This window comes from Dasypus novemcinctus, chromosome 3 (assembly GCF_030445035.2).
Source record: "Dasypus novemcinctus isolate mDasNov1 chromosome 3, mDasNov1.1.hap2, whole genome shotgun sequence".
Lineage (NCBI taxonomy): Eukaryota > Metazoa > Chordata > Mammalia > Cingulata > Dasypodidae > Dasypus > Dasypus novemcinctus.
In genome coordinates this window covers 151,329,252-151,352,395 of record NC_080675.1, presented here as the reverse complement: position 1 = coordinate 151,352,395, position 23,144 = coordinate 151,329,252, and the positions used below count along the sequence as shown (strand labels likewise).

At 36.3% G+C, this 23,144-nt stretch overlaps 1 protein-coding gene across 14 annotated transcripts in view; it reads right to left on the bottom strand.

Annotated features, from left to right (window-relative positions):
• PEAK1 (pseudopodium enriched atypical kinase 1) overlaps positions 1–23,144 on the bottom strand; it is a 331,862-nt gene that overhangs the window by 204,779 nt on the left and 103,939 nt on the right. For 3 of the 14 annotated variants that reach the window (XM_058294572.1, XM_058294571.1, XM_004468164.3), the window contains 2 exons: positions 2,461–2,529; positions 1,458–1,545 (listed from right to left, as the gene is read on the bottom strand). The exons of 4 other annotated variants lie outside the window; for them this stretch is intronic. The gene's annotated coding sequence lies outside the window, so the exon portion shown is untranslated. The remainder of the gene's footprint in view (positions 1–1,457; positions 1,546–2,460; positions 2,530–23,144) is intronic. 7 more of the 14 variants (XM_004468163.3, XM_058294568.1, XM_058294573.1 and 4 more) reach the window with 3 other exon arrangements.

Below are 23,144 nucleotides of genomic sequence, written 5' to 3'. Positions count from 1 at the left end.
CTACATAGTGTTCTATTTTTAAACGGGGGAAAGGGAATGTTTCTCTTCCTATTTTATCTGCATTTCATCGCTTTATCAGGCAAGCCTTCAACAATGACTATTTCTCCTACAAAGAAATTTGGAGTAATAATAATAAATTGTCAATGTTTATAAAAGGAAAAAGTGATACATTTACTATGATGAGCTATTTTAAATATTTAACTTTGCAGAGGAGGAAGTATATTAACCTAATGATTCACTGCTTTTTAAAACATTTGTTATTCGCTCTCATTAAAAACTAAAAAGAGAGGGAGATATGGCTCAAGCCATTGAATGCCCACCCCTCACATGGGAGGTCCCAGGTTCAGTTCCCAGTGCCTTCTAAAGAAAAAACAGACAATGAGCAGACAACAAGCAAAAAAGAAACAAAAAAGAGTAGACAAAGAGTACAAAAAATGAGCATAAACAGCAAGCAAAAACACTGAACAAACAGACAAGGGAACCATGGTGGCGGGGGGGGGGGGGGGGGGGCGGGGAATGCAGACTAAAAAGAGAAAGAAATAAAAGTAAGTGAGCCAGTGGGGAATAAGAATGACTTAGGATGATTTTTTCCTTTGGCACATGAGTTGCCCACATCACATAAAAATTTCTGAAATGGTGGAGAGCAAGTTTACGCTACAACAGGTTACTGTTAACAATGATAACTCTTAGGAGGCCCTATGTTCAAAGGGGTCCAGAGTTATCTTTATAAAACAGAAAATAAGGAAAATCTAAATGTCATGAGGAAGGAGAAACTATTATAGGGAGGGACGGGCACTTTAGTCCAATGCATCAAGCACTATAGCAAAGACAATGCCCCAAGAAATCAATCACTCATGTTTTTTTAAAAAAAGAATTATTTATTTATTTATTTTCCCCTCCTCCCACCCTGCTGTTTTTTGCTGTCTGTGTTGTCTTCTTTTCTCATTTTCTGTCCTCTAGGATTCACCAGGATTTGATCCTGGGGACCTCTGATGTGAAGAGAGTTCCCTGTCAATCGCGCCACCTCAGTTCCTGGTTTCTGCACCTTGACTCTCCCCTTGTCTCTTGATGCGTTACCATCTTGCTGTGTGATTCACTTGTGTGGGGCACTGGCTCACTCACTGGGCACTCGTGTGGGCACTGGCTCACCACATGGGCACTCACACAGGCACTAGCTTGTCATGCAGGCACGCTTTCTCTTCTTTTTCACCAGGAGGCCCCAGGGATTGAACCCAGGTCCTCCCATATGGTAGGCGGAAACTCTATATCCCTTGAGCCACATCCACTTCCCCTGACACCAAAGTTCAAAATTTTAGCTTAGAATAAAATGACCAAAATTGACTTAATCAGAAGTAATCCATTATAAAAAATGCAAATCTGAAAGGCGCAGACTATGCTTCACTGTCATTTCCTGTTTGGAAATCAAATTTAATTTGGAAGAATTCAGTATGACTTACATTTGCTAAAATTAGGCCTCAAGATGCACACAGAATGTGAACTGCTCCCTGGACCAGTTGACTTGATGGATGCTACCAGAAGTACCCACTGCCATGCACAGGAAAAAGGATATGTTTCCCATTAACTACTTAAAATCAACATTTCACTGCTTTCTATTATTAAGAGAAGTAAAATATCCTACTTTCAAATTCACTCCAAGCTGAAAATTTTAAATATATAACTTCTTATAAACTTCTGTTACCAGGATAGCAAAGCATGTTCTACTACCATCTGACACTGTGGTTTACCTAAAGCATGTGTCACTTCAGCTGACATAACGACTCATCCTCCTTTCAGGAATTCAATCATTCTGTCAAAAGTCCTGGTTAAAGGGGTGAAAAGATTTGTCACAGGGGATTTTCTTGGTGTAATAAGATCTTTCTACAACTCTTTAAAATCTGCAGACAAGTGAAATCTGAAGATAAGGTGGAAAAAAGAAAGCTACTAGGTTTTAATCTTAAAAGTCCCCATAAGGCTGCTTTACAAATTGCAAAATTCACTGGGCTCTAAGAATGCATACTTTGTAAACTGCAACCTGTTAAATATTAGTGGTTATCACTGTAACCTGTATCTTTAATAATGCAGGTACACCAAAATTTCAAATTTCAATTTACTGTCTGTGCTAAGTTTCAGATAATTATTATTTATAAGGAAAACAAATGAATTAAACTTAAATTATTAAAGGAAAAATGGCTCTTTGGTTCAGATATTTTTTTAAAACCCTGTAGTTACTGATTTATTAAGAAACATTCATGATTAAAGTTTGGCCCCTTGTTTTCACCTAGGCCTTTAAATAATGAAACTTATGACAATTACAGATTTCCTCTAGGGTTTTACACAAAAATTCTGCTCACCAATATCCTAATCATGAACAAGGACAACTGCAGAACATTTAAATCAGGTAATCTAGATGAAAATCACTCACAAAGAATCCCAAACAGAAAATTAAGCAGAAGTACTCACTGCTTCATCTCTTTTTACTTCAATGATCAGCCTCTTAGAATACAGGAAAAAACCTTGAGAGAAGTCTTTCTTTTGGAAAATAGAAAATATGCGCTGTCATTGCCTTTTTCATATTTCACATTGTTCTGTGTTGCTATATTTCAGCTTCTATAGAAAAATATTACATGAATTGAAGTAACTGTTATTTCCTATAACCATGACATCTGTGCATCTGAATGCAAAAATAATTGAGATTTTACAAGCTCAACTGAACCAACCTTCTAATTATATCAGCTCTGGGTGGGGGTGGGGAGAATAGCTTCAGGATAAAGAAAATTGGTTACAGGGGTGGAATTCTGCTATAAATAGGCAGCATTTTCAATTTTTTCTGGCAGCCATGGGGATCTAACATGTAAAAAAAATATTTGAGCTGGAAAGGATTTCTACTATGAACTAAAAAAGGAAACCAGGTAAAATACCATGTCAATTACTCTCAGAATGCCAACAGTCACTCATAGTACAGATTTTAGTAACAGGGGTTTTCAAACAGTAATAACAGATTTTTAAGGTCCCTTTTAAAATGGGCAGTGATCACTGGAGCTATGCTGTACGCCACATTTTAAAAATTGTGGCAAAGGAAATGAAATTGATCACACTGTTTAAAGATTAGGTTCCCTCCCTTCCATGTGATTTCAATTCAAGATTAACGTTGAGTACATTCCATTTATATCACATCCCAAATTCTCTACTGAGGAGAAAACTAGAATTGAACAACATGGGTAAAGTGAAAAATGAATGCCAATATTTTCCAGTATTTTCAGATTCTCCAATATTCATATGTATTTAATCCATTTTTCAGTCATCCAAAGAACATAAGCACTACATTTTTTTAAATTTAAGGCACTTAATCACATGGCTTACAAAGAGGTAATCTTTTACTGTTTTAAACTCTCATCTTTTAAATAAGAGGCATTTTGAAATTAACAATTGTATTGTCATTTGTCAGAGATTTTAGGTACCTTCAATTCTAGCTGAACTAGAACAATATGGGGAAAAAATGCTAGTCTCAGTTTGGAAGTAATTACACATGTAACTAGCAACAAAGGAGAGAGCAGTAGTTTTGAGCAGTTTCAGTGGAAAGGAAAAAAAGGAATGTCACACAATTTGGGGTCAGGTCATACAAACAATCTGCCCTGTGCTCTGCTCATATTCATTATTAAATTTTTTTAAAAAGTCTTATAGCTTCTTTGGTGTGATATCTTTAGTTCCAACTTTGAGGAAACCTTTATCACATCTCTAACCTAGATTCTACTAGTAGAAAATAATGGATTTTAAATGGTCCTTTAAAAATTATCCTTTCCAAAACTCTTAAATCAGACCAGAGCCTTGAGGTATCAAGTATCATAGTTTATGGTGGCAGAAAGGTATACTTGGACAATTCTACAAATTCTATCTCAATTTCACTTTTTCTTCATTACTGGCAGATTCTACTCAGTCAAGTTCCTTCCATACCTCCAAATCATGTCTCTCCCCCATGATTCCCTAGTGTCAGTAGAATCTAGCAGGGATCTGAGCTTCCACCCCCACGAGGAAGTACCTAGGATGATCAACGAAGTGCAAGATGGTCCTAGTTGGCACCTCACTTCTTTTTCCCCATCCCCCCACGGCACTGGGCCCCGTGGGCAGCTAAACTTTCATTCCCACCACTGGAACCCACCACTGGCGATGAGGCAAACCAAAAAAACAGCATGAACTTCCAAAACTAACCCAATATAAAGTTTCCAAAACTATTCAATGAGTTTTCTTACAAAAAATTCCCATCCTTCTACCATCTCTCTTCTAGAACTGATCGGTTTGTTCATCTTAGCATGCCTTTGATTTTACACAAGGTCTTAGGATCTTTAATTGATCAGAGTTATTCTGAATTAATTCTACCCTGCATTTGCTTTTATTAAACTTTTTAAAAAGTATTTTAAAAAAACTTTCAAACGTACAGAAAAGATCAAGAACAGTATGAACTTTTTTTTCTGAATCATTTAAGAGTAAGTTGCTGACATGACCCATCACCCCTGAAAACTCCGGTTTATAATTCCTCCAAAAATTCAGTCTCCCAAATAACCAAGATACAACCAACAAAATAAACAGGCAATATTACATCATTACCATCTAATCCATACACTCCCTTTAACCTTCACCAATTATCTCACTAATGTCTTTTATAGCAAAAGGATCCAGACTAGTCTCATGAGTTGCAACTGTCATGTTTCTTTAGTCTGTAAATCTGGAAAATTCCTCAGTCTTTCTTGACTTTCATGATCTTTATAATTTTGAAGGTTACAGGCCAGTTATCTTATGGAAAATCCCTCAAGATTAGATTTAGGTTATACATTTTTGGCATAAGTGATGCTATGTTCTTCCCAGGGTATGCTATCAGGTAGTATATGTGATTTGTACAACTATTTGAAATTGTGCACTGGATTAAGCATGGAACATCATTTTTACCTCAAAAAAAAAACAACTGGAAAAATTACAGATATTCAGGCTTGGATATCTGGCAGACATTTTCTAAAAAACAATCAAAGTCATTCCTTGTCACTCAAAAGAAACCAACTGACAATATTGTTTCCAATGAAAAATTTTGAGCCCACAGGTATAAATCAGAATTATGGGAATCTTGTTATCTACCACCAAATGTTTTACAACTTGCCAGTATTGAAATTCTTTTCTGATGAGACCAGTGGAGTTATGAGCAACGTGATTTTTTTTGTTTAATGAAGTGTGCCAACACTTGGAATATCTGTATAACCCAGTGTATCAATTTCTAAATGACCAATGGATGGTATTACAAAAGTATGCCCAAATTAAAGATCCATTCAAAGTGCAAGGCACTCTAATAGGTTTTAATATAAAAGAGGATGAAAAGTTCACTGACATGGTTTCAGATTCACGCAGCAACTTTCTTAATCTATTATTTGCAGTGTTTTGGAGTAATATCAAAGAAAAGTATCTACAATTATTTGAAAAGACTATTAAATTACTCCTCCCTTTCCCAACTACATGTCTGTTTAAAGCTGAATTTTATTTATATACTTCAACCAAAACAATATATTGCAACAAATTTAATGCAGAAACAGATATGATAATCCAATGTTTTCTATTTAGTTAGATAGTAAAGAGATTTGCAAAAATATAGAACGGTGCCTCTGTAAACTGTATTTTCCAAAACAAAATTATTTTTCATAAAGTATATTTAAAAGATAATGAATTATTATATTTTTAAATTTCCACTTTAGTTTATAATATAGTAAATGTCGATAGATATAACCCACATAAATGAATGTTCTTTGGAATCCTCAGTAATTTTTAAGAGCATTAAGAAGTTCTGAGGGAAGGGAACTTGGCTCAATGGATAGAGCATCCGCCTACCACATGGGAGGTCTGCGGACCCATGTGGAGCTGGCCCACGTGCAGTGCTGATGCGCGCAAGGAGTGCCGTGCCACACAGGAGTGCCCCCCACGTAGGGAAGCCCCACGCGCAAGGAGTGCGCCCCATAAGGAGAGCCGCCCAGCACAAAAGAAAGTGCAGGCTGCCCAGGAATGGCGCCGCAAACAGAGAGTTGACGCAGCAAGATGACGCAACAAAAAGAAACACAGATTCCCATGCCACTGACAACAACAGAAGGGGACAAAAAGAAGAACATGCAGCAAATGGACACAGAGAACAGATAATGGGGGTAGGAGTGGGGGTGGGGGTGGGGGCGGGGGGAGAAGAGGATAGAAATAAATAAAATAAATATATCTTTTTTTTAAAAAAAGTTCATAACCAGGGCAAGGGAAGAGATCATTAATATAGGGTTTTCTGGAAATTAATCTGCCTGGATGGAATGAAATGGAAAATGGGTAGGGGTTCAGAAGAATAAAACAAGAGATGAGGATCTTGGTTAGAATTTTAGAACAAGAAAGGAACTCAGAAGTAATGAATCTAACAGCTTCAGTTTATATACACCGAAGATTAGTATATATGTGGCATAGTCCTCTTTGCTTTCCTTCAATGGCAGTTAACATGGACGTTTTTGCTTACCCATTTTCTTAATATGTTTTTGAGTTCTGAATTCTTTTAAGGATTTTAAAAGAAGTGAAGGAGGAAGAGTGACTAGTTAGGAAGCATTTAAAGGAGTAAGAGAAGGAATTAATAATATCTCACACATTTCAAGTCTAAACATTCCTTGGACTTAACTATGAAGAATTCAGGGACACCTATTGTCCTTTTACTCTTACATCATTTGTATTGTTTTCAGAAATTATTTGGCTTTAACTGCACACTATTTCCGGGGGAAAGCCACTAAAAACGGCTGAGAATTGACATTAGAACACTTTCCTAAACCCTTCAAAACTGAAGTGTATTTGTGGAAAAGAAAAAGAAAAGGTGATGAACATGATTTACATTTTGAACTGCTTAATCATTCCTTTTATAGACTAGCTGAAGGTTATTTTGTCTCTATGGCATTTTCTTCTGTCTTGTCTGCCTTCCTCTGTCATTGGGGGCTCAGTTTCAAGGCTGAAATATATTATGATAAACACAGTCAACCAAAGGCAACCTAGTTTCAAACTCTGAAAAACTTCATGCTTCCCCAATCAATTTCACTTCAGTTAAAAGGAAGAATGGATGAATAAATCTGAGCTTAGAAGTTCTACTGTCACCATTACCTCACACGATAAGGCTTTTTATTACATCACCATCTTTACATATAATATACTTTATAAAGATGGCATGTACATAAACATCTTCAGAAAGTAAATGACTCTACTTTATAAAGCTTAACTTCCTGAAGTAAAGGTTCCACATGCTTTACCTAAAGGAGTTATTTTTCATATTCCATCTTGGATTTTCCCATTACTTCACATTTCTTAAATCACTTTTCTCCCAAAGTCAATGAAGAAAAACAAAAAATGAAAATATAAATTATTTTTGTTATTAAGCAACCATTAATCATCAAGTATTTCTGAAAATTCTTATTGGTAGTAACATATACACAACAAAGCATTTCCCATATGTGCCTTTTTCATCTATAGCTTCATGACAGAAACCATGGATTATAGTTGAGCCAAGTCCCAAGGTCTGTTGGTGACAGTATCTGACATTAAGCACATCACAGTTTATTTGGCTTTGGTTTCTTTGTGTATAAAATGAAGGGATTGGATATAATGATCAGTAAAGTCTCTTAAGTGAACTTAAACCAAACTTTTTCATTTCTATTGCAGACATTTCCCAAAGAACACATGTTCCTTTTGAAAGTATTAGTGGGAGAAGAATCTATGGAGTCACAGCAGATCACAAAGAGTAGCATAAGCAACTTGACAGACACAAACATTTGAATTAGTAAAATGTTAGAATTGTAACAAAACCTTTCCCCTTATATTTGGTTCTAACCAGCTTTCATTTGCCTTGGCTCAAATGCCAGTTTTTCTGTAAAACCCCTCTTGTCTCAGGATGTCTTATACTGGATACCCATAGTGCATGATTTCCCCTCTGAAAAATCACTATGACCAGACTATGACTCCTTCTTCGTTATTCATCCTTGTAAGGTGGATCATAATAGATGTCAATTGGATTGTGGGCATTTCATTTTTGTGTGCACTTTCCTATCTCGACCTAAGGGGGACTATTTGGGGAAGGGCTTAGCAAACAGTCACCAAAAACTGAAAATAAAAAAGGAACCTTATTCTCTTGGATTCTGCTCTTCAATTTTGTGTATATAAGTCCAGAATATTTATCAGTTTGTAAACTCTGCAGGTGAAGACTGGGTCTTTTAATTTGGTTACAGCCCTTATAATACTTAGCATTACTGTTAAGAATATGCTAGCTGCTAAAAAAAATGTTTGTTGAATATGTAATGAATAAGAGATTAAAAATTTGAGAATTAGCATGGCATAACTTTTCAGGTATACTAAAGCAGAATTAATCAATATCATTCAGTAGAATGAATATGAAAAATGGGCTATTTTTAAGTAAACTTTCATTTGATAAACAGTTTGAAGAGAGGGAAAGCACAGGTGTAATCAAACACACCTGTGTGACAACCTCTCTTGAGCCTGTGCCCTCACTCGTAAAACTGGAATACAACTTAGCTTACAGGGTTACTATAAAGACTAGAGATAATGTATGGAAACTATCTATTAATCCCTATCCCACAGTAAGTGCTCAATAAATATATGGCAATATGATGTGACATTCCTCAATATAATTTTGTATATAACAGAGATAAAGTCCTCTTTGTTTCATTTTCAACATACCCTTCATTTGTATTTAAGTCCCTTGTGATCACACTCCAGAAATAAATTTCAGTTATGTATGCCTCTCCCAAATATCAGCTTCATCACAAAGTTCAATTAGTAGGAAAACCTTCCATACTTTAACAATAATAAAAAAAAGTTTTGATACTTGATTGCTTTTCTGAAGTCCGAGAGCAGTAATAATATTTATGACATTGAGCACTGAGGTTTACGAAGCGGCAAATAGCTTTTGTGGCTGATTAAGCATCTCTGTTTCACTTCACATACTCTGGTACCATAGGCATTGCCCCTTAATTAAAATGCTTGTTTATGTTACACAAGGACCCTTTCTGATGCTGTACCTTTCAACAAATGTTAGGGTGGGTGGGAGGAAGCTAAATTATTGGAGGAGATGTTATTAACACAAACTGGTTAACAAGATGACATCATGAAAAAGTTTTACTGTTTGAAAAAAAAAATCCAGAAAAAGCTGTTTTTCGTAAAGATATCAATTCCATTTGAAATGTCTGAATTTTGGGTACAAATGAAGCCTCAAATAGGTGAGAGGAGACTGTTCCTTTTTTTTGTTGGAAATGAAATAATTGACTATAGCTGTAAAGCCATTTTATAATTTGCATTTGATATTAATATTTTAGCACTTGAATAGCAAAAGATCAGAAAAGCACAATTTTGCGTCATTACCAAAGAAGGATAGGTCTTCTCTTCTTTATGAGGATTTTTATCCCAGAGCAAGATAAAGTAAAAGTTAAAGGAGAAACCTTAGAAACCCCTGACAAATTATCCACAGGGTTTTGCAGTTCATAGAAAGTTCAGCCACCATCAGTACTTCTGTCTTTCCTAATTCAAGCAGCAAGTGGTAAAACTGCACTTCTGCACAGACAGGTGGAGCAACATGTAAGACAGCCACAAGTTATAATTTATGGTAGAACTTGAGTTTGTGAGCAAAGGAGAAAAAAACAACAACAAAACTTTGTGGCTCCAGGAAAAAACAACAATCTACATGTCCTGGGTGGCAAAATATTGGATATGCTTTATTTATGAAACTGAGCAGTGATCACAGACTGAAAATGTTGGTGATATGCAGATGTATTGATGTGGTAACCTAAAGGAAGTGGTCACACATCAGATAAATCATCACCTATACCAGTTTCCATCACTCAAATATCCTCTGTCCCCAATCCCTATTTAATCCACCAAATAAGTCTGGATAAATAGCTTTTTATGATCTGAGAACTAAATACCAAATTGTATTTCATGGGTTCTCACAATGAATTTGCTCTTGTATTATTCTGGATTTGCCATAAAAGCCTAACATCTTGTTTTATCACCTTTATTATTTACACTAATAAAAGGGGACAGAAATAAAAATTGTATATATTTGAATAGGATGATAAAAGAAATTTAAGCCATGATGTATGAGGAACTGGGCCTATTTTTTCTGGAGAAAAACTACTTAGGAAGGACATGATGGCTGTCTTCAAGTATATGAGCTGTCATACAATAAATGGTGTTAAGAACATAAGCAGAGGATACAATTTATAAGGAGGCAGGTATCAACTCACTGTTTGCAAGACACTGTATGGAATCTCTTACGTATGGATGGTAAAGAACACTTGGAAAACAAGTGACATTGAATAGAGAGATGGTTGAGCTAAATGACTTCTAAAGGCTCTTTCAAGCCTCAAGTCTATGACCCTGCAGTATATAAACTTATAACCAAATCAATATTTTTCGGAGGTTCATGAAATCACATATGTTCTAACTGTAAACTGTGGATCTGGAGGTCACTGTATGGAGGAATAGAATGCTGACTCTGAAACACTCCTTTATAAATCTTTGTTCCTAGCTGAGTCACAGCAGGGCTGACATTGTTTAGAACTTTTCTGAATAAAGCAACATTCTCTGTGGATTTCTTATAAAAAATACAAAAACTCAAACAAAAACTTCTTAAAAATGGAGAGGAAAATGGGCTGGGTTGCCAAAAGAGTTTTGAGAAAGGAATCTAGGGAGGTGACAAGGGCCCTATTTAAGGAGTTGACAACAAAGTCCACACACAACAGGAATCTAATGAGGTAAAACAAGCAGTCTGTATATAAGCAGGTGAAGATTTCTGCAGAAAGATAGTTTTAAAGATAAATACAGGGAAGTGGACTTGCCCCAGTGGTTAGGGCGTCTGTCTACCACATGGGAGGTCCGCGGTTCAAACCCCGGGCCTCCTTGACTCATGTGGAGCTGGCCCATGCACAGCGCTGATGTGTGCAAGGAGTGCCCTGCCACGCAGGGGTGTCCCCGTGTAGGGGAACCCCACGCGCAAGGAGTCTGCCCCGTAAGGACAGCCGCCCAGTGCAAAAGAAAGTGCAGCCTGCCCAAGAATGGCGCCGCCCACATGGAGAGCTGACACAACAAGATGATGCAACAAAAAGAAACAGATTCCCATGCCACTGACAACAGAAGAGGACAAAGAATATGCAGCAAATAGACACAGAGAACAGACAACTGGGGCAGGAGGGAGAAGGGGAGAGAAATAAATAAATCTTTAAAAAAAAAAAGATAAATATAATCAGTATTGAAAATTAAATACAAATATATGGTCTCCTACTTGCTCAACTATACAAGTTTATACAAAAGACAGGATAGGGAAACGGACTTTGGCCCAGCGGTTAGGGCGTCCGTCTACCATATGGGAGGTCCGCGGTTCAAACCCCGGGCCTCCTTGACCCGTGTGCAGCTGGCCATGCGCAGTGCTGATGCGCGCAAGGAGTGCCGTGCCACGCAAGGGTGTCCCCCGCGTGGGGGAGCCCCACGCGCAAGGAGTGCGCCCGTGAGGAAAGCCGCCCAGCGTGAAAAGGAAGTGCAGCCTGCCCAGGAATGGCGCTGCCCACACTTCCTGTGCCACTGACGACAACAGAGGCGGACAAAGAAACAAAAGCAGACAAAGAAACAAGACGCAACAAATAGACACCAAGAACAGACAACCGGGGGGGGGGGGGGGGGGGGGAATTAAATAAATAAATAAATCTTTAAAAAAAAAAAAAAAAAAAAAAAAGACAGGATAAGTGAAACTTACATAAGAAAGGAATGTGACCTAGCCCCTGGATGGGGATATCCTGAGGAAGCGTTGAGCTCTGAAGGATGAGATCTAAATGATGAATGTTTCAGACAGGGTAATAACATGTAAAGGCTCCGAGATGAGAGGGAGCACGGTATGTTTAGAAACTAAAAGAAAACAAGTGGGGTTAGGGAAGTTGGTAAGGAGGAGTCAGTCTATGCAGGGCATTATACACATCATTAGGAAATCAGAGAAGGGTTTTTAAAGACAGGGACATAATGATAATTGATGGAGTTTGAAAACAATGCTGGATATAGGGTATAGAATGGATTTTTAACAAGTTAGTGTAGGAGCAGAGAGACCATTTAAATAGCTTATTGTGACGTTAGCTAAGAACAAAGTGGGGGTGGTAATGGAAAAGGAAGGTGGATGAATTCAAAAGTTATTTCCAATATAACTAGCCAGAGATAAGTGATAACAGAGGTTGGATACAGGGATCTTTGAAAGGGAGAAGGTGAGAATTAGGGAATCTTCTGAAAGACTAGCTCTGAGTCTTAATAGACTATAAGGAATTGAGGGGGTATGAATCTCCAGCTAAAGGAATGTTCTGAAACAAATGAGAACATAGAAAACTACAGATAGAAGTTGTTAAGTGTTTGAAATGAAGTTGGGGGTATGTCTGGTGGGGTGGTAGGTGAGTGAGGCTCTGCCATGAGATGAAGCTGGCTAGCCCATCAGGGTCAGACCTGAAGGCCTTTCAAGTGAAAAAATTTTAACTTCACACTAGAGACTATGCAGAGCCAATACATAATTTTATTGAAGAAGAAACATGATTTTGTTTGCTTTTAGAAAGAATACGTTGCCAGTGGTATGGGAAGTGATGAAAAATGGGAGCGGAAGGGGACCAGGTATGAAGTGTTACATGAGAGAAATTTAGAGGATCATAACTAGTATAGGAGCAAAAGATATAAGATGGGACAAGAAAAGATTTACAAGGTAGGAAAAATAGGATATGGCAACCAAAAGGATGAGGGGAATTAGCAAAAAGGAGGGGGTAGGTGAAGAGTGAAAACCAACCACAGTTAACAGAAAATATATTAAGAGAAATGGGTTAAAGGAGGAGATGTAGGGTAAATGCAACCGAGTAAATAACAAATATTATTGTATTCTGTTTTTAACTTTAGTTTCTCATGTACTTATGCTATTCTGCACACCATTTTTAAACACAAATTCAGTGGGAACAGGGGTAATACTAGTAGAGTTCCTCTTTGTTCTATACATTATGGAGTCTTACAGGTGAGAGGTCTGCCACAAATACTTCTTAAATAAATGAAAAATAATTCTGCCAACCAAGTTGATATCAGAATTGGCTAAGACTATGTGCTGGGCTGCAATTACAGGGATGCTGAGTAACAGTAACTTAAACACAAGAGTTTAGTTTACTGCAGGCAGGAAGCCTGGAGTTGGGCAAACCAGGGATGGTTTAATTACAGGTCAGCAATGGCATCACAGAACAACGTTCCTTCTATCTTCCAGCTGCACCTTCCCTAGCATTTTCTTTCATACTCATGCTGAACCCTCAGGCATAAATTCCATATTCCAGGCAGGAAGAAGGCTGAAGGCCCCCAAAGTATCTCCCCCAGATTTTGACTTTATTACAAAAAGAAAATCATTCCCAGGAAACTTGAACTTATACTTCCCTGGCCAGCACTGTGACAGGGCCACCACCTCCGGTTGAATGGTGTCTGAGAGCAGAAGGGAGAAGATGGTTGGAAACGGATATTTAATGAGCTGACTGACAACATCTGCCATGCAGAATTTATATTTCGTTTTCCAAAGGTGTTAAAAAAAAAAAAAGAGGAAAAAAACAGAACTAGGGGGAAAATAGTAAGAAAAAAATGTAATAGTTTCCACATTTTGGTTTCTTTTTTTTTTAAACCCCTTCTACCCCGTCCCACCCCTGGCCCAGTTTTCTGTTCTCTGTGTCCATTCGCTGCATGTTCTTCTGTGTCCACCTCTATTCTTGTCAGCGGCACAGGGAATCTGTGTCTCTCTTTGTTGCATCATCTTGCTGCGTCAGCTTATCTGTGTGTGTGCAGCCGCCACTCCTGGGCAAGCTGAACTTTCTTTCGCGCTGGGCAGCTCTCCATTATGGGGCGCACTCCTTGCGTGTGGGGCTCCCCTACACGGGGGGCACCCCTGTATGGCACAGCACTCCTTGCACGCATCAGCACTGCACATGGGCCAGCTCCACACGGGTCAAGGAGGCCCAGGGTTTGAACCACGGACCTCCCATGTGGTAGGCGGACGCCTTATCCATTGGGCCAAGTCTGCTTCCCACATTTTGGTTTCTAATACCAATCTCCAATAGAAGGAAGTAGGGTTCCTTGGAAAAATGGCTGGTTCTAAGACTGGGACAGAAAATAGACAAGATAAGCCTGGGGCACCTATCATGCTAGAAAGTAAAGAAGTGCTTAAAACAAACAAAAACACACAAAATCTGATTGATGGAGGGCATGTCAAAGGGAGAGAGGAATCAACTGAAAAAGCTCCCAATGACCAAAGCTGGAACAATATGAGCAATGGAATAAAGCAGTATTGGATTAAAACCCAAAGTATAAAATAAATATACATGAGTGCTTCTAATACAAGTGATTGAATACATGAATAAACCAGGAGGCCGGACAAATCTCCCATACATAAGAATTCCAAATAATTTATGTACAAACTCAACCCTCAGTGAAGTGGTACATAATTCCTACTCCTTAAGTGTGAGCTGTGCAGAGTAATGTGTGGAAGGGGTAACTTTATAATGAGAAACCTGACAAACATTACCTCAACCAGATGATCAAGGTTAACATAAACAGAGAAAAGGTCATGTTGACAATATGTGCCCTTGATATGATGTGATGAAAATGGCACTTTACCTTCGTGGTTCTTCCCTCCCCCCACAAACCATATCCCAGTCTAATTACAAGAAAAACATAAGACAAATCCCAGAAGAAGGACATTGTAAAAAATACTTGTCTAGTATTCCTTGAAACTTTCAAGGCAATCAAAACAAGGAAAACTTATGAAACTGTCACAGTAAAGAGGAGCCTAAGGAGACATGACTACTACATGAAATGTGGTGTCCTGGATGGGATCCAAGAACAAAAAAAGGCCATTAGGTAAAAATTCAGGAAATGTGAATAAACTATGAACTTCAGTTCATAATAATGTACCAATATTGGTTTATTAATTTTAATAAAGGTATCATACCAAGGTAAGATGTTAACAATAGGGGTTATTGTGGGTATTTGTTGGGGAGAGAAGGTATATGAGAACTCTCTGTAGCATCTTCTCAATTCTTCTTTAAACCTAAAACTGTTCTAATAAAAAAAGTCTATTAAAAAATACAATAGCTACCCATAATGACACCACAAGTTTAACATCCTGACACACACTGTATCAGTTTTGCTTTCCCCTATGAACATGTGTATTCACACATCCAAAAGGTTTACAGTTTTTCTTTTTCTTTTAAATAATAAATATACGTTCCCTGTACAAAAATCAGAAAATACATACTTAAAAAATTCTGTAATGCCACCACCCACAAATAAAGATGATTGCAACATTTTGATATACATCCAGCCATGTATGTATGTATCTAGTCATCTATGTACTACTCATCACCCATTTCCTAATTCACATATTCCCATGCTTAGAGCTCAGCTCAAAAGTTTATTTCTCTGGGAAATCCTCTTGGCTCCCTAGACCAGGTTAAGTATTTCTGACAGACACTTGCACAGCTCTCAGTACTGCATTTTCCTAGTGCTTATCCTATTTGTAATCAAATAATCAATTGAGCAATCAATCATTATTAATATCAGTCTTCCCATTCAAATGCAAGTTTCACACATTATTCATCACAGTTTCCCCAGCATGGTACCTTGACACAACAGGCATACTATGAATAGTTGCCGAATAAATGAATGAATGAATAGTACAGGCACACAGGGAAGTAACTATATAGCTATTAAATCCTTAAGTACAGACAAAGAAAAATGTTTACAATATTTTCAAGAAAAAGATGCAAAACAGTGTGCACAGTGAATCCCCATTTTTGTTTTATAATAAAGCTTATTCTGTGTATGGAAAAACAAACAGAAGAACAGAATAAATAGTTAATAGTAGTTAACTTTGTGTGAGGGATTTATTTATTTATTTGGATGGGGGATTTATGTATTTCTCTTATTTCACTTTTTGATAAGTGTGTGTTATTTTTCTCAACAGAAGATAAAAATATGTTTTCATAATGAAAAACTTGGAAAAAAAGACAAGTGGTTTTTAAAAAATTTTAGTGTCATAACATATACACAACAAAATTTCCCATCTTAAGCATTTTAAAATATAACCCAGTGGCATTACTTACAGTCAGCATATTGTGTTACCATCACCACAATCCATTAACAAAACTTTTTCCTATCACTCCAAACAAACTTCCTGTACCCATTAAGTAATAACTGTCCACACTCCCCTCCCTCCAGCCCCTGGTAACCTCTTAATCTACTTTCTGTCTCTATGAATTTACATATTCTAGATATTTCATATAGATGGAATCACACAATATTTGTCTCTTTGTGCCTGGCTTATTTCACTTAGCATAATGTTTTCAATGATCATTCATGTTGTAGCGTGTATCAGAACTTTATTCCTTTTTAATGTTGAATAACACTACATTATATGCATATACCACATTTTGTTTATCTATTATCCATGACACTTAGATTGTTTCTACCTTTTAGCTATTGTGAATAATGCTGCTGTGAACATTGGTGTACAAGTCTCTGTTTGAGTCCTGTTTTCAATACTTTGGGATATATACTTAGAAGTGGGAATGCTGGACCATACAGCAATTCTATGTTTAACTTTTTGAGGAATTGCAAACTGTTTTCTACAGAAGCTGTACCATTGGACATTCCCACCAACAATGTTTGAGGGTTTCAATTTCTCCACACCTCCACAAATATTTTTTAAAAAACAAAAATTTATTTTCAATTATTACATCAGATACAACCACAGTTAACATTTCAGTATACTTCCTTTCAATTTGTACCTTATGTATTTGTTTTTGTTTGACATAATACAGAAAAAATTATAAGCACTTTTACATGTTAGCATGCGTTTTTTAAAATTTATTTATTTTTAAAAGATACATAGATCACACAAAACGTTACATTAAAAAAAATAGGAACATGCGTTTTTTGTATTTTTGTCCACCCCTCTTGTGGCTTTTTGCGTGCTGTCTGCTCTCTGTGTCCATTCGCTGTACGTTCTTCTGTGTCTGTATTTATTTTATTTCCCCTCTCCCCTTGCGGCCTCCTTGCTCTGTGTCCATTTGTTGCAGGCTCTTCTGTGTTCTCGCTTGTCTCCCTTCGCTTGTCTCCCTTCTTTTTGTTGCATCACCTTGCTGAGTCGGCTCTTCATGGTGTCTGGGGGCTGGTTGGCACTCCACGGTGTGCGGGTTGAGCCTGCCTTCACAAGGAGGCCCCAGGAAGCAAACCGAGGGCCTCCCATATGGTAGATGGGAACTCATCTCATTGAGCCACAGCCACTTCCCTAGGAGCATGCGTTTTTAATAAATACCATTTTAATGGCAAAATATTATTCCACTGAGTGACTGGATAAGTGCCACAATGAATGACATCAGAGTTGTTTTATATCTTTTCATTTTACATAGCTTTTTTCATTTTCTCTGATAACTTTTCACAATTCATTTCATCCTCACAATCAAACTCTTAGGTAGATAATCGTTGGCCTCAGAGAAATGGCACAAAGGAAATGGATGACAAATATGTGGTTCCAGGGTTGGTTAGAAATAGAAAAATGAGGTCTCCTGACTCACAGTCCTGTCCTCGATATTAGACCTATCAGTTCAGCAAAGAATGATCAAAGTTGAGATTTAATATGTACTGTGTGACAAGTGAATCAGAATTTAACAATTATACAAGTTTAAATTAGTCACTTTTATAAAATTTTGAATATTGTTCATATAGTTGGACAAATATTTACACAACTTTTGATGGATCAATGGGAATTATACTGAGTGAAAAAAGTCTCAAAGGCTATGTATCTTTGAGTATATGATTATGAGTATACTATATTCTCAAAATGATACAGTTATAGAGATAGAGAACAACATAGTGATTGTCAGGGATTAGGAATAGGGGATGGGATTGGGTATAATACAAAGGAACAGCATGAGGGAAAGCTTTGTGGTTATGGAACAGCTCTGTAACTTGCTTATGGCGGCAGTTACTTAAATCTACACATATGATAAAAACTGCACAGGACTACATACACACAGGAATGCAAGTAAAACAGATGAAATCTGAATAAAGCTTATGGACTATACCAATCAAAACTTCCTGGTTTTGATATTACACTATAGTTTTGTAGGAAGTTACCATTAGGGGAAATGGAATGAAGAGTACACAGGACCTCTGCACTATTTTTGCAACTCCCTGTAAATCTTAAATTAGTTTACAAGTTGAACTAAATACCTCTACTATGGCCCCTTTATGGATTTGCCAGTAACACAAATCCCACTCTATCCCCTTCCAACTTGCACCATGCCAGGCATTATTAATAGATTGAACTATTCCTTCCCAAATGTCCCTAACAAGTCTCATAACTGTCAATGGCTGCCTCCCTCAGTCATCTGTGCCTTCTGGCCTCCCACTCTCATTCTCTACTGTCACTACTACCTGGAAAAATGACTTGGTACAATATCCAATAATAAACTGTCTAACCCCCACCATAATGTAATTATTTATACATATAGGTGTCTCCCCCACTGATTTCCTCAAGAATAAAACCCTCTTATCTCATATATATTTTTATTCCTACTGTTAAGCCTGATGCTTTGCAAACCATAGGCCCTAGGGAAGGAAGTATTTATTAAAATATGTAATAATCACTGCAAAACCCTCTACTGAGGAAGAGACAACAATTCTACTGTTTATGAGAATTCTGTTTTCCTCCAAGGATTTCTAGACAAAAATAAAACACACCAGCACCAACAATTTTTGCTTTAACTCTGCACTTCATTACTTTTCATATCTGGGAGTTAAATAACCTTTTCTAGACCAGCAAGTTGGGACCCTTTTCTCTTTTGTGCCAAAGTTTAAGACTCTAGAGGCAGGAAATGAATTCCTCAAGGGTAGGAATCATGTCTTTCTTATCTCTCTCTTCCTAGAATACAGCATAGTACCTGGTTATGGAACATGAGCTCACTAAATGTTTTCTGAGTACATGCATTACTAAATTGATCCAAGGTATATTTTTCAAACTGGCTAAAAATAATTTCTAATATTGTATCCATAATCCATGGAGACAAACCTAGATATATTTGTCCCACTAGTGTTTGTGAGGCAATTCAGTACAGAGCAGTGATGTATCAAATTGAATTCAGTTCCTATACCCATGTAGAATGAATTCAAAAGATAATGTGAAAGATAACCAGACAGAATACATTCTCTGAAAACCTTCCCTTAGTGTGACCAAGGCAAAAAGGTGGAGCTGAGCTTCAAGTATTTTTATAAAGAGAGGAGAAATAAGCAGTGGTAGTGCCACTGGAGAGTCAGAAGCAGTTATCTTACGAAGTCTACATTTTCTAGGCAAATTAAAATTCCCAAGAGGAAGTGCTATCTTTCTATTGTGGAACTGACTTTTAAAAGAATTTTTGTGAAGTCTTTCCCCAAATAAAGGCGTTTGGATATGCATTCCCTTAATAATACACAGAACAAATTTCTCAGTTTATAAAGTTGAAAAATGGCTTTTCTAACTGTGACCTGAAAATCCAGCTGTGTCCTACCCACTCAAGGACTAAAATTCTCTGATAAGAATTTAATTTGTCCTGAAGTGGTTAAGTTTCTTGACATTAGATTAGTTTTGAAGAACAGATTCAAATAAAAAATAAACTGTTACAAATACAAGGTGAAAGATATGAATATAACACAGAAAGCTAACACAAACTATAATTTAAAAAAAAAAAACTCTAACCATTGACTAAACCTAACTTCAGTTTCTAACACTTACATAGTTTGAATGTGCATATTAAATTTTCAAAATTATAAAAGAAATCTGATGGTAAAATATTCTTCATAGACTATAGAAGATGAAATCTTCCCATTTACTAAGCCATATCAGCCATCTATCTAGAGCACTTAACATCCACCCACCTTACCCTCTGCCTTCCCCCTCCAATTCCCTCCCACGACATGAAGGTTCATCTTTGGATTTTAGAGCATGATATAAAGAACTCCAACATTTGTAGCCTTTTAAGGTTGATAAAGGAAACTCTCTAAAACATCAACAAACATGTTCAATTACTCTTTTGTGACCAATAATTAAACCACAATATCACAATACCCTTGATAATCTTTTAAATAGAAGAGAAGATATAGAAATTTTTAAATCAGGACAAATAAAAGGACACAAAATAGTCTCAATAGAAAGAGAAATGCCAAAACCATTTCAAAGTAAAGGTATACCCCTTCATGAGAATGAAAATTAATCTGTATTTTCTACTAAATAAATGAAACATAGAGGTAGAAAGCTGTTTTGACTCTTCCTCCTGGTTTCAATCTATACTTTCTATCTGAAGTCCACAGCATTCAGATAGAAAAAGAGGGAACATTTTCTTTATTCCCAGAAACTTCCTAATTGGCAATCTAAGCTGATAGAAAAAAAGCAAATAAAAACACTCTAGGCTCCTGGACCCAATATCCTAGTAATGTTGGAAAAGACATCTTTCAAATATGTCAAAATAGTTTTGAAACATACAGCCTTCATTGTCTTCAACAAAGAATAAATCAAGGTCTATATTCTGTTTAGGAAGCAGGTTGGCATGTACAAAAACAATACTGGTGACAGAGTTCATGCTGTAGGCAGAGAGTTAAAAGAAAAGCTATTTCATGTAATATAATTTGAAAATCTGTAGAAATTAAGTCTATAAGGCAAAATAACGCCAATAGGGTCCACTATTATTTGCCTCAAGCAAACATTTTCGTTAGCAAACTATGTCCAAGTATATTTACCAGAATATGATATCTAACTATCACTTAAAGCAAGTCTGCAGAATATACAAAAAATAAGTAGACATTTTATGGGGCTCTTTGTTTTCCACAAGTAATTAATAATACCATTAGACAAATTATACTTTAAAAAGAATAAAAACAAGTAACCAGGATTTTAGAAATAAGAAAAAAAAAGACAACCAAAGATTTGTGTACTAAAAAATGTTCCCTAGTGATTACCACCACAATGGCTAATAATATATTGATCTTAAAATAACTACAGAATCAAATATCTGAATGTTAGGTCAAACTGGTCCCTGCAATCATCAGATTACTTTTCTAGATTAAAGAAATCATTGTTAGGGCAAGGGTATGTTTAAATGGAAACCAGCCAGTTAAAGAAACAGCCCAAGGAATCATTGCAAATTCATACTCCAATAAGATAAAAACTTGACTCTAATGTACTCCAAACATTTGTCTGCATTTCAATAAACACTCATATTTCATGTAAATATGAGGCAGATAATTATGAAAGAAGTTCCTTTTATAACCCACATACATAAATATACACGACAACTAACCAATTTTAAGCATTAGTTGAATGCAAGCCAAGCTAAGGATATAATTACATATTCCTGCTTAACGGAAAGGAAAAACTGGGAAATTAGATTCTTTTATGTGAACTATGAAAAACTAAAACACTATAAGAACATTTTAAAAAATCCATACACATGCTAGATTTTCCTTGATACAGTCAGAATCATTAAAAAGAACGTTTAAGAAAAAATGCAATTTTATACATAAGCCAAAGATATAATGATTAAAATTAAGAAAAGTATGCACCACACTTTTAAAGATTTAGGAATCAATTGATAAGCACATTATGGAAGGATAAAAAAAAAATTGGTCAAAGCACTCGAAAAAAAGAACAGTTCACCCTGATTTCAAAGATGCTTCAATCATCACGAATAACAATAGCTTCCTCACAGCTTCTCGCCAACCACAATGATGCATGTCCCAATGGAGATGACTCTAGCCTGATAATGTAACCATCACTCATCACTAATATAGCAGAAGATCACGTTACAATATACCACATGAATTTTAATCCATAATGCTTGGCCCATCATTACATAAACATTTTTTATGTTAATGTGATATTCAGCTTCCCCTTCAATGGAAAAAAAAAGTCTACCTATCTTATACAGTTGTCGAGATTAGAGACAATGTTCACAAAGGGTCTAGCAGGGAACCTGGTATAAGTACATATTGTGAATATACTATAAAACTGTACACTAAATACTTTTTAAAAGAATGAAAAAAGCAATTCTTGAATTGAAGATCTGACATCATATAGACCAAAATTTATGACTGACATTATTTTCTACTGCCAAAAGTACTCAATAAATATTACCTTAAACTTAAAAAATAAAGTTATCAAAGGTTCTCTTCAATACACAAGCCAAATTTAAAATACAAAATAAAGGAAACAGAAATAAGTAATATTTACTGTCTGCCTACCACACAGTAGGCATAATACCAGGCAGGTCACAACAAATCTATAATGTGGGTAGTTTAATTGATGAGGAAATGGAGGGGCTAGCAGCTATTCATGCACATAGCTATTCAGAGGCAGAGCTGGGAAAGGGAAAGTCTATTTTCTTTCCACAGTGCACATACAATTCATAGAAATTCAAATTAAATGCAGAAAGCATAAGAAGTATAGTAAAGATTAAAAAAATAAGTAATAAGCATAAAACAATTGTTTTTAAAGCAATTTATTTTCAGAATAATACAGAAATATTGGGTTTTGATCATTGGAAAATTGAACTGAAAATCTACATACCTATTAGGCAAATCAAAACAAATCAAGCATAGTAAAACATTCATTCACCACACCTGTTGTTCAGAAGGTACAGAATATTTTTAAAGGGTTTAGACTATATGTACATGTACCATTCTTCAAAGTCTAAAATTTAAGATTTGAGATAACTCCATTTTCATGAAAAAGGAAAGGAATCAATTTTATATTTAATTAATGGACTAAAATATACCCAAAAGGCCATAAAGTAATTTTGCTGATTATAGAACAAGTGCCATTGGAGATTTATAATTTGCTAGTTAAGCATGATTTGGAACCAAAAATGCAAAGCAAAACAAAATTTTATTTTGTCCAAGGTGCTCATTACATCACCTTGAGAAGTTCTCCTAAGAGCAAAAATCCATAATCTCTATTTTCTAGCTTAATTAGAGATCTAAATACTACCAAGAAAGATAAGGGTAACCACTCTTGACTAATA